General features: G+C 46.5%; 1 protein-coding gene and 1 non-coding gene across 2 annotated transcripts in view; one reads left to right on the top strand and one right to left on the bottom strand.

Annotated features, from left to right (window-relative positions):
• PLXNA4 (plexin A4) overlaps window positions 1-12,708 on the top strand; it is a 598,107-nt gene that overhangs the window by 378,717 nt on the left and 206,682 nt on the right. The window lies entirely within an intron of this gene.
• On the bottom strand, window positions 9,452-9,524 carry TRNAA-UGC (transfer RNA alanine (anticodon UGC)). The gene has a single exon. It is a non-coding gene; the product is annotated as a tRNA-Ala (tRNA).

The raw sequence follows: 12,708 nt of genomic DNA, 5'->3' as shown, positions 1-12,708 counted from the left end.
CCCAAAATAATCATTGGGATTGTTCTATGAGTTCTCCCACATTCTAGGCTCAAGCTGCACCTGACATTGCAGTTCTGCACTGTTGTTTTTGAAACCCAAATTTACCCTGGACAGACAGTGGTTCAGGTAGAACATAGGAGGACAAAGGGAGAATGCTTAACTCTTCACAGCACCTGTCCCATGCTGTTATTCCAGATGTTGAAGCAGGTTGGGAGGAAATTTGAGGAATATCTGGGGCCTCCATATCTTAAGGTTAAGCAGACTCTCCAGCTTTCCTTTCTCCATCCTGAGTTCTGGGGTGGAGGCAAAACTTCATGCAAAGCATAGCTTGAACCTCATATTTGTTGTCATGCACCGAACTTGTGTTTCAATACTTTGGGAATTAAAATTTACTCTGGCAGGAGCTCCAGGAGCTAAGAGCCGTGTTCCTGGACCACTAAAATGTTGTTTCAACAAGCCTGTTTTATTTCTTAGTTAGGAAAAGCACCCATGCTTTGTGGAACTGTCCTTTCAACTACAGTAGTCCAAACATGCATAAACATTGGAACCAAAAGTACCTCCCCCTGCACTTTTGAATTAAGTTACGACCAGCTGGACTTCACCAGTGGAGGCCCAACTAACACTTTCTGCTCACAGTCGCCAGGTCTAATTAGAGAGACATTCTCTTGGTGTCTCTTTTTTCGCTCGCTGGCTCTTGCAAAAGTCACAGCCGTCGAGCCTTAGTGTAGGTTTTTCTTCCACCTTCCTAATTGGAGCGTTCGCCCCAGCTATTTGCTCTTAAGACATTTACAAGAGACATTACACATTTTTCGCAGATCTCTTGGCAACTCTGCAACTGTGGAACAGCTGCTAGCAAAGCACAGAGAACCCGAATCGGAGGCGGCAAGCTTCAAGAGATTACTACGATACTTGCTCTTTTGCCCCAGAAATCTCTGAGCAGAACAGAAAGAAATGGAAGAAACTGCTAGTTAGTTCAGCTAGTGGTCTTTGGGGGATGTAACACTAAACAGGGATTAATTGATGCCCTCCCCAACTCATATGCCCCCACTTTTTACCTCCACAAGTATGTCAGGAGATCAAAACTTTTTGCTTCCACTTTAAAAATATTTCCCTTTTCCCTCTGAACTCAGGGAAACTCTGGTTATTTTAAAGATTGGCTTGAGCAAGCCATGGTTTCTGACCCTGGTTTGTTAACAGACTGTAGATTAAGCTTCAGATGCAACAAGGAACCCTTGTTAGTTCGAAAGTGTATGCTTCCAATTGCCTCCTTGTGGCTGCACTAAAGGGCAGAGGGAACATGCATGTCAGAGGCATGATGCTGCGTGTGCATGTAACATATAACCATAATTGAGTGGCGGGTCAGCCACTGCAGTGCACCAAGCAAGATGCTGTGGACTGCTGCTCCAGTTCCATCCAATTCTCCTGGGATTCAGGCAGAGTTGTCTGCCAGCCCTTTTTGGAGATGTCAGGAATTGAACCAAGAGCCTTCCGCATGCGAACCACTGAGCTATGAGCAACCCTAGCATTAAAACTGTTTGAGATTCAGTAACTCAGTGCTCATCCACATTTCACTTGCCTAGAAAGCATAGGTCTGAGCAGTTTCTCGCTTGTCCTGGACTTTCTAGGCACAGGTTCAAGCGGTTTTCCGTTTGCCCTGCTGCTTCCTCCAGGAAGAGCTGCTCTTTGGTGCTGATTCGGAGCAAACAACAATCTGTGGAAAAGTCGGTTGACATTTACTCTGATTTAGTAGTAAAGAGCAGCTCTTCCTGGGGAAAAGCACCAGGGCAAACGGAAGTATGGCGAAGCCAAGGCTTGAAAGTTGTTGTATATCAGCAAAAGGCAGAAAGACTCTGGGGCCAAGCACCTAAGCTGGAATTCATGTGCAGACTTGGCAGTATAAGACATAGACTAAGTGCAAACTGGGAGTGTCTCTCCCATTTCAGAAGAGTGCTTGTGGCTCAAAGGTAGCTTCTAGATAACCTGTTAATTGAGCATGCATTTGGGTGTTTGTGCAGGGTTTGCACAAAATTTCCAAGAAGGAAACCTGGTTGTTTATTGAAAATTTATTCTGATTATATTTCTTTTCTCCCCCCCCCCCCCAAAAAAAAGTGTGCCAGAAGGTTACGCAATACTCACTGTTTACTGAGAATTCTTCTGATTTTAATTTTTTTTTGCACGATGTTTGCCAAAGGTTTTGCAAAACCCGGCTGTTTATTGAGCATTCCTGGCGTGGAGATTATATGACATCACATCAAACAATTGTTATCCCACACTTTCCAGGGCACTTTCCTTACCTCAAAAAATGTTCTTGGAAAGGGTGGAAGCATGTTTCCTGCATAGAGCACCAAATCCAAAGTAACTGGGCAACCTGAATTTACCTGAATCAAATCCCACATAGGAATTTCTGGATTCATCGGTGGGGTTTGCTTCCAAGTAAACATTCCAAGTAAAGATGGGGAGATGGGCTAGATCCAGAATGGGGAGCCAGTGTGGTGTAGTGGTTAAGAGTGGTAGACTCGTAATCTGGTGAACCGGTTTCGCTTCCCCCCTCCTCCACATGCAGCTGCTGGGTGACCTTGGACCAGTCACACTTCTCTGAAGTCTCTCAGCCTCACTCACCTCACAGAGTGTTTGTTGTGGGGAGGAAGGGAAAGGAGATTGTTAGCTGCTTTGAGACTCCTTAAAGGTAAAGGTAAAGGGACCCCTGACCATTAGGTCCAGTCGTGACCAACTCTGGGGTTGCGCGCTCATCTCGCTCTATAGGCTGAGGGAGCTGGCGTTTGTCTGCAGACAGCTTCCGGGTCATGTGGCCAGCATGACTAAGCCGCTTCTGGCGAACCAGAGCAGCGCATGGAAACACTGTTTACCTTCCCGCCGGAGCGGTACCTATTTATCTACTTGCACTTTGACATTCTTTCGAACTGCAAGGTGTGCAGGAGCAGGGACCAAGCAATGGGAGCTCACCCCGTTGCGGGGATTTGAACCGCCAACCTTCTGATCGGCAAGCCCTAGGCTCTGTGGTTTAACCCACAGTGCCACCCGCATCCCTGAGACTCCTTAGGGTAGCGATAAAGAGGGATATCAAATCCAAACTCTTCTTCTTCTTCTTCTTCGCCTCACTTTGGTGGCAACCAGAAGACCCAACCCACCTTGGAATTCCCATATCATACCCAGCTAGTGCTTCTGTGCCTCATTTTGCTCTTGGAAAATGAGGGATTAAACCTGGAACTAGGGATGGGCAAATGCTCTCACTTTTGGTTTCTCTCCGTTTATTTTTTCCCCCAGTCTTAGATTCAGTTCTCTACATTGCCTTATCCGTTTCATGTGTGTGTGTGTGTGTGTGTGTGTGTGTGTGTGCATCCTGAAAGTTCATCAGGATTTTAATATGAATTTTTCATAATATACTCATATTTATATCCCATTTTCCCTAATATCATTTTTGAAAAGCGATTTCCCCTGATGTGATGCATTTTAATATGCTATTTTTTCCACTAATATATGCATTTTAATGCACACTTTACCGTAGAGCATGCTTTTTTGTACACATTCCTTGTAGACTGGAGAGCTGCAGTGCAAAATTCAAAGAAGAGTGAAATTTTAAAGGCTGGCTGAGTTTCGCTTTATGTATCGTTTTGAAAAGTGTGAAGTAGGTAGTTTGTGTTTAGATGCATATGATCATTTATTTATTCGCTGAATTTTTAAACTACTTTATCTTGACCAGGGCAACCCAAAGCGATGTACAGTGGTAACTTGGGTTAAGTACTTAATTCGTTCTGGAGCTCCGTTCTTAACCTGAAACTGTTCTTAACCTGAAGCACCACTTTAGCTAATGGGGCCTCCTGCTACTGCTGCGCCGCCAAAGCAGGATTTCTGTTCTCATCCTGAAGCAAAGTTCTTAACCTGAAGCCCTTTTTCTGGGTTAGCAGAGTCTATAACCTGAAGGGTATGTAACCCGAGGTACCACTGTACACCCAAACAAATCAGTCCTAGCTAGGTTTGATTTAAAGTGCATTGAGGGAATCTAAGAGAGACAAACCATAGATTCTGAACACTTTGCCTGCTTCTCTGCATTTTCTCTCTACTGAGATGCCACAAGACTCTTTGTTCTCTGTGAGCACAAGAGGGCATGTTTTTAAGAAGCTGCCTTAATTAATCCGGATTAACTAACATCACCATCAGAGCCGATTGCATGTGGCCTAATCCGCCTTGCAGAATAAAGCCTCCCCTTTTCAATTCACAAACATGCAAATTCTCAATTTCAGAGCATATTTTCTTGAATGGGGAAAATCTACTCCTTTACTGCTTTTTACACAGTCTCTAAGGGCCTAATCCTTCCATAATTTGTTCAGAAGCCTGGTTTATTTTGATGGGACTTAATCTCAAATTTAGGGACACGGGTGGCACTGTGGTCTAAACCAGTGTTCCCCAACCTTGGGCCTCCAGTTGTTTTTGGACTACAATTCCCATCATCCTTGACCACTGGTCTTGCTAGCGAGGGATGATGGGAGTTGTAGTCCAAAAACAGCTGGAGGCCCAAGGTTGGGGAACACTGGTCTAAACTACTGAGCCTAGGGCTTGCCGATCAGAAGGTCGGCGGTTCGAATCCCTGCGATGGGGTAAACTCCCATTGCTCAGTCCCAGCTCCTGCCCACCTAGCAGTTCGAAAGCACATCAAAGTGCACGTAGATAAATAGGTACCGCTCCGTCGGAAAGGTAAACGGCGTTTCTGTGCACTGCTCTGGTTCGCCAGAAGCGGCTTAGTCATGCTGGCCACATGACCCGGAAGCTGTACGCCGGCTCCCTCGGCCAGTAAAGCGAGATGAGTGCCGCAACCCCAGAGTCGTCCGCGACTGGACCTAACGGTCAGGGGTCCCTTTACCTTTACCTTTTAATCTCAAATTTAGGGCTGCTGCTTCTAGGAAAGAATGTTTAAAAAACTTGTTGAGGAATCTGCACTCCAGTCCAGACCCCTTAACACTGTACAGCGTAATCCAGCACGTCTTTCTCCTGATGTGGGGCCCCGCATGTCTGCAGGTTGGCGGTCTAGTTGCAGGCTCGTTTTCTTAGAAGTAAATCCCAGTGCATTGCATTGTAGCCTACACATTTTTTAACGGGATGCAAGGCCCGTTGAATTCAGTGGGACTCTCTCCCAAACAGGGTTGGAGGAGAATTTTAGATTTTGCTTGATTTTAACAAACTAACCAATCTGCACTTCTGGAACCAATCCGATCACTTCTCCAAATTGGCGACATGGTTCTCCAACCAAAGGGTGCCTTACTTCTCCTCCCACCCTTCACCCAAATTTATTTCCTGCCCTTCACCCAAAACTCCTAGGGCGAGTTACAATCAAAACACAACATTAACATTAAAAAAAAAATATTTAAAACAGCTCAAAGCCACCTATCATTTCAGAAATGACGTGGGTCCTAAAATTTGCTAGAAGCTGGACCGTATATGGTGCAATGTACCACAGAGCCTAGGACTTTCCAATCAGAAGGTTGGCAGTTCGAATCCCTGTGACGGGGTGAGCTCCTGTTGCTTGGTCCCTGCTCCTGCCCACGTAGCAGTTCGAAAGCACGTCAAAGTGCAAGTAGATAAATAGGTACCACTCCAGTGGGAAGGTAAACAGTGTTTCCGTGCACTGCTTTGGTTTGCCAGAAGTGGCTTAGTCATGCTGGCCACATGACCCGGAAGCTGTACGCCGGCTCTCTCGGCCAATAAAGCGAGATGAGCACCGCAACCCCAGAGTTGGCCACGACTGGACCTAATGGTCAGGAGTCCCTTTACCTTTACCTCTTGGTTAAAGGTGCGCAGCTTTGGGTCAGGCGGTTCAAAGGGATCCCTTTGCCCTGTTTTGTTGTTGTTGTTTTTTAGATTGCCACATCAGGTGGCCCAAGAATCCAGCCCCACTCATAACCCTTGATTACAAGCTCCCGTTTCCCCCCGCCGGGCTCCCCTTTGTGAACCAATTGCCATCAAAGTCCTGAAAACAAGGCCCCTTCCCAACCCCATTACGAGCCTGCCTTTTGCAAAGCACCCATAATTATAATCATAATGCATTTAAACGGTCCTCTTATAATGGGAAACATGATGCATTGCAGTGTCCGGAGAGGAAGGATTAATTAGCTCTCCATTACCCAGCTTGAACAATCGTTTGCCTCAAATAAGAAGACACAATGAATTATTTTGCCTGCCACGCCCCCCGCTTACACCCCCTTGATAATACAAAACGAGGCCTCTTGACAGGAGGGTCATTCGGAAATCAAGTTGCAACCCGGAGCTATTTGTTCAAGACCTGCTCATGTGCCATTCATCAGACTGCAACAACATTAATAATACTGGGGGTATAATGATGGTGATGGATTTTGTACCAGGGAACATGGAGGGTTGGCACTGGGACAGACTGAGCGGCAAAAAAACCCTCCTCTTTCCCTGTATCTCTCCAGGTGCAACCTTCCCCTTGAAACGCGGTGTGCAGCGCCGGCTGATTTATTGATGGCGCCCACCAATTTCTTATAATTAAAATTGATTTTCAGCTTAAACTTTTGCCAAACAGACCGATTTATTAAGAAGTCGGGGTAACATCTGCAAGGGAGGAGGTGGGGAGCTGAGAGGCGATGAGCGAGGGTCCGACCACAGCGTTTGCACAAACGAGACATAACAAAGGAATGCGAAAAGAGCCTGCTGGGTCAAGCCAGTGACCCGTCTCGTCCAGCGTCCTGTTCTCACAGTGGCCAACCAGATGCCTGTGTGAAGCACAAGAGCACTCTCCCGCTCTTGTGGTTTCAGCAACTGCTGTTCGGAAGCTCCAACGGTGGAGGCAGAGCGTATTCATCCTGGCTAGTAGCCATCCCTCTGTGAATTTGTCTAATCCTCACGGGGTCCCTGCCATGGGAGCATATTGCACTGGCTCCTGGTGGGGTATTGGGTCAGGTTCAAAGTGCTGGTCTTGACCTTTAAAGCCCTTTGGTTTGAGTCCTACCCTCTGACTGAAAGAGGAGGAAGCAATCTTGCTCCATCTTCCATGGGGCAGCTCTTGAGATATTTGAAGATGGCTATCCTATATCTTCTCGGTCTCCTTTTTGCCCTGACTAAACATACCCCGCTCCTTCAACCGTTCCTCATAAGGCTTGGTTTCCAGACCCTTGATCATCTTGTTTGCCCTCCTCTGCACGTCACAGTATTCTAAGCATGAGCTTGAGAAATCTGCCAGTGTTTCACTGGCTACAAAATTGTGTGAGCCTATAGTCCAATTTGCCTCAACCTGATGAATGCCGTGGTGTGTGAATCAGATTCAAGTTAGCCAGAGAAATATTTTAGCAATGAAGACTAGAAGTTTGATATTAATTTCAAAATTGCCAGAGAGACAGTGTGCAGATCTGATATTTCAAGGATGCTATAGATAGGCATTCACTGATTGGGAGTGGAGTAACGAATCAAGGATTCTGTAATATGCATGCAGAGGGGCCTAAAAACTGCCAAGTCCCTAGCAAGTTAAATACTCTGAAATCTTAAATACTTTCAGCTGTCTCTTCCAGTCTCCCAAAAACCCTGTGAATTGTTGTTCCGCAAGTGGATGGCCAGGGATGTATGGACAGACTCCTCAGCAGCCTCACCAAACTACAACTCCCAGGATTCCTGGGGCGGAGGGCAGGACGGTTCAACCGGTGTAAATCCATTATATGTTTGCAGTGTACATTGACACCAGCAATGATCTGCTTGACACGATCCTGTATGGATTGGCATGATATACCCAGTTTCCTGATTGGCACACGGTCTGCTTCCTAAGCTGATTTCCCAGCAAACCTGCCTTTTATACTGCAACTCCTTCCGTTAGGGACTAATCTCGCTCTGCAACCTCTCTGATTGCTTTTGGGAAATCCAAGCGCACAACTACTATTGCAGTCGCCTCCCTCAGCCATTAAAACAGCTGCTTCAAAGGACTCCTACAAGTTAGTTAGGCAGAAGGCCTCCTCCTTGTAAATCCGCGCTGTCTGTCTTCTCTAATCCAATTATGCTTTACAAGGTGCTCCCATGCTAAATCCTGCAAAATTGTTTCTGATATTTTTACCCACAATTTATGTTAAGCTACTCGCTGTATAATTGCTTGTCTAATCGCATGCCCCTTATTTTATTTTATTTTATTACGGAATTAAGCTTGACACATTCTTCTTCTTCTCTTCCCAGCACTTAAGTATCATCTTTGAACCTAAAATATATAATTACTTTATGACTCTGTGGGTTTTTTTGTCCCTGTATCTTCTGAAACTGTTGGGCTTCTGGAGGGGTGGGGAAAATATAGTTTTGGCTCTCTGACTTCCTCATCAAGCAGACTGATCAGTAGTACTTGATTCCTAATCCCACTCCTTTTATTTCTGGATGTTCAGAGGTGATGTCTTTTGCATACGTAGCCGAAAGAGCACTATCTGCACACAAGGAAGAGGTATCTACAGACGTGGGGGAACTCTTAAGTTTTGCAAAGGTTGGCTGTGACCCTGGAGTCTGATTCCTCACCTTCAGGGGATGAGGGAGAGGACTCTGAAGCAGAAGAGGAAAGGGCCTGCAGGACCAGCCCCAGAAGCACTCCCATCAGGTGATGGATGCTATGTTACCATCCCCATACTCAGAGGGCTGCATCTGAGAAGCTATAGAGAGACCGGAGTCTCCCCTGCTTTGCCTAGGTTGGAGATTGATGGAGTACACTGGGGCCCTTTAAATGAAAAGGACCTTCCAGTGAGGAAGACAATGGTGGGAGGAACCAGCTGGGGAACTCCCAATGGAAGAAGGCTCAGAGACAAGAAATTGGTGGTGGGACAACAATGAGTGGTCAGCAGCAGAAGCAGGAAAAGACTGGGAGGAGGTGGTGTCGGAAGCTGAAGAGGCAACAGGGCTTAGTGAGCAGGAAGAGGCTGTGGCAGAGAACAGTCTAGAATCAGAGGCGGAAGAGGAGGCTAGAGAGGAGAGAGGCCAAGAAGCAGAGATGAGTCAGGCTGGTGAAGAGGTGCTGGTGTCTTCCCTTCCTGCTGCAATAAGCTCCCCTCCCCACTGGTCTCCCAGAAAAAGGAGCGACATGAAGATGGCAGAAGAGAGGTTGGCTTCACACAGGCACAGTCTCAGATTGCTTGGGGGAAAGCATGGAGAGGAGGGGGCTTAGGCAGCTGTGAGGAGGCAGTGAGCTTCAGTCTCAGCAACTGCACCATGAGGGCAAGACCTAGTGGAGATGTGTTGCTACGTTCCTTATCCCTGACATTCCTGTGCAGAGTCTGTTTCTGCTAATGAAGAGTTAACCCCAACTTGCTCACAGTGATTTACTGCTGGCTCGCTCCTGGTAGATGCATAGGAAAATAAGAGGCTGCCTTCTACAGAGTTAGAGCATTGGTCCATTTTGCTCAGTATGTTGACCGGCAGTGACTATCCTGGGTTTTAGGCAGGAGTCTCTACCAGGACTACCTGGAGACACCAGGGATTGAACCTGGGACCTTCTGCTTGCAAGGCAGATGCTCTACCACTGAGCTATGGGTGGCATTGGGGATGCAGCTCCTGCTTCTGCTGCTATATAAGGCTCTAATGCTTGCTTGAAATGACATCAGAACTTGCCAAGTCCCAAGCATTTGCCCTCTCTTCTCTTACGATTACGATAACTTTTTTGTCATTGTCCCTTGCGGAACAATGAAATTGAAAAACTATATAAAACTATATAAAACTACATAAAACTACCACAAAACTACATAAAACTACATAAAAACTACATAAAACATTCAAAAACCCCTAAAAACTCTTGCACCCAGTCTGAGCCCAGCCTTGCTTGAAATAAGTGGCCGCCTCAAAGTTTCACACTTACTGTTTTTATTCATTTATAACATTCATAATCCAACTCCATCTCCTTAAATACCCTAAATTGGACCTCATGTGACCTGAAGCCAGCACATGAAATTCCTGAGCCTCTGGGAGTCTCATTCTGTAACCTCGATGCCCTGCTTGTGATCTGAGATGGCACTATTTGCTGGATGTAATGATTTGCACGTGCTTAGAGAGGCTTTCTTTCTAATGACTACATCTGCATCTACTTTTATCATCGCAAAACTGAGCTCTGGCATTCAGGACAGCATCTAAGAGTGTCTGAAAGGCCTTAACCACAACAAATTTGCAAACGTACCTTGAATTGAACCCCTCGAATCTCCACTCTCCCCCACCCAATTCCTCCAAAAACAGGCCAGCCCAATTCTTCTCCTGTTATGGCTTTCGTTTAAACTACCACCAAGCCTTTCTCGTCGCAAGATCTGGGTTCAAAAAACAAAAACAAAAGCGGTTTTCTCTGGAAGTAGGAACTGGTATGTTTTACCAGGCCGGAAAGTGGAGGTGGGGAGGTGTCCCGGCCACATGGAATGTAAAATGGGTGAATTATGATCCCTCTGGAAATGAGGTTTATAATGGAAACCAACTGACCCTTAGCTGTATGCCACAGGGGACAGAAGATCTATTGCCTAGCTAGAAGAAAATAAAGCAGTGTTGGTGGTGGTCGGCATGATCCTTTCCCTGCGCTTCCCTCCCCGCGCTGAGTAATCATGGAAGCCTTCCATCTGGAAGGGACAGCAGCTGATGGATGGCCGCCTAACCCTACCTTGGGCGCCCCCCAGTCAAGGTGATTTTCATGGGCTCCCTTGGCAATCGGTTCCACAGACCTTGCACACCCGTTTTCTTTCACCTGCATTCTCCTCGGTGCAGAACGAATGGCCATTTCACCTTTCATTCAGCCTCCTGTTAAATCTCTATCAAGGCCCTTCTGTGGCTTGGCTCCCCGCACACCACAGAGAAATAAATTAAGGGAGAATCCTGAGGGATGGCTCAGTTGGTAGAGCACGAGACTCTTGATCGCAGGGTCGTGGGTTCAAGTCCCATGTTGGGTGAAAGATTCCTTCACTTCAGGGGGTTGGACTAAATGACCCTCATAGTCCCTTCCAGCTATACTGTGATTCTGTAATTAGAGTCCACTGGCGTGACCCACAACTCAGAGGCCTTATAATGCACAGCAGAGGACTCAGGTGAGAATGAGCTTTAGGCTGCTCCCCTTGGGGGCATTGGAAGGAGGGGATCATAAAAGCATTTCCAGCGTGCATTTGGAACATTTTTATACATTTTTGCTAACTTAGCCTGATGGTAATTGTAGTCCAACAGGAATTGGAGCCTGGGTTGCTTAGCTGGTTGGAGCATGGTGCTGAAAGCGCCAAGGTTGCAGGTTTGATCCCGTTATTGGACAACTGCATAGTCCTGCGTTGCAGAGGGTTGGAGTAGATCATCGGTTCTCAACCTGTGGGTCCCCAGATGTTGTTGGACTACAACTCCCATCATCACTGAGCTAGCTAGGGGTGATGGGAGTTGTAGTCCAACAACATCTGGGGACCCACAGGTTGAGAAAGGCTGGACTACATGGACTACTCTTTGGCAGGAAGGTAAACGGCGTCTCCGTGCGCTGCTCTGGTTTCGCCAGAAGCGGTTTAGTCATGCTGGCCACATGACCCAGAAAAACTGTCTGCGGACAAACGCCGGCTCCCTCGGCCTGTAAAGCGAGATGAGCACCACAACCCCAGAGTTGTCTGCAACTGGACTTAACTGTCAGGGGTCCTTTACCTTTACCTTTTCCCCCTTTCTTTTCTTTCTTTTGGTGGAATGCCATGAGACCAGGGCCCTTCAGGATTTAACCGCCTTCCGTCGGGCCTGTAAGACAGAGCTATTCCACCTGGCCTTTAATTTGAATTCAGCCTGATCTTTTATTTCCTTTCTCTTCCCTCCCCCTCCCCTTTTATGAAGATCACCCACTTTGAGACCCCACAGCTAATTCTCCCCTGGCCTCCTGGCTGGCCCAAGTAGGACCAATTCAGCCAGCTAGCCCTGGTAATTATCTAATGCTTATTAGATTGACTTCCCCTAAATTGATTTCTGAACTTTGAATTTTATTGTTATTCATGTTTTTATACTGTATTTTATGCTGCTTTTAAAATTAAGTGTTTAAAATTTGTTGTTAGCCGCCCTGAGCCCAGTTTTTGAACCGGGAAGGGCGGGGTATTAATAATTCATTATTATTATTATTATTATTATTATTATTATTATTATTATTAGGAAAGGGTTTTACATGAAGGGCACTCTGTGTGTGTGTGTGTGTGTGTGTGTGTGTGAACTTCAGAATGCATTCAAAGAAAGTTAAAAAGGCAGTGGTGGGGGTTGGGGAAAGCCTTCCCAGAGATGGATTGTTTTATCACTGCAGCCTCCTCAACATGTGCACGAAAAACTGAGAGAGAGAGAGAGAGAGAGAGAGAGAGAGGCCATAGATCTGAAAAAGAGGCCGGGGAGAAGCTGTGGTTATAATTTTACAGTTCACTGATGTGAAATGGAATCCAGTAAATAAAAAGCCGCACTTCCTGAACTGTGTAAATCTGCCAGAGCTTGGAATTATGAATCGGCTCACGAGCCAACTGGGTGGCTCTCCACGTGTACACATTTGTTTGCTGGGGAGAGAGAGAGAGGTCGCACATCAGAAGGGAAAGCCGGTCTGCGGCTTGCCTGAGTGTCGAGTTGGGGCTACGCCACGTGAGGTTGCAAAGGGGTGAAAGCATGACTACATAGCTTTAAGGACTTCTTTTCATAAGCAACAGTCCAGAAAGTGTGTAGCTCAGGATTGCTCATTCTGGAATTGCAAACTATCTCAGCTAC

The sequence above is a fragment of the Podarcis muralis genome, chromosome 10, assembly GCF_964188315.1.
Source record: "Podarcis muralis chromosome 10, rPodMur119.hap1.1, whole genome shotgun sequence".
NCBI lineage: Eukaryota > Metazoa > Chordata > Lepidosauria > Squamata > Lacertidae > Podarcis > Podarcis muralis.
Note: the sequence above shows the minus strand (reverse complement) of the source record. Positions and strands in the feature narration are given on the sequence as shown.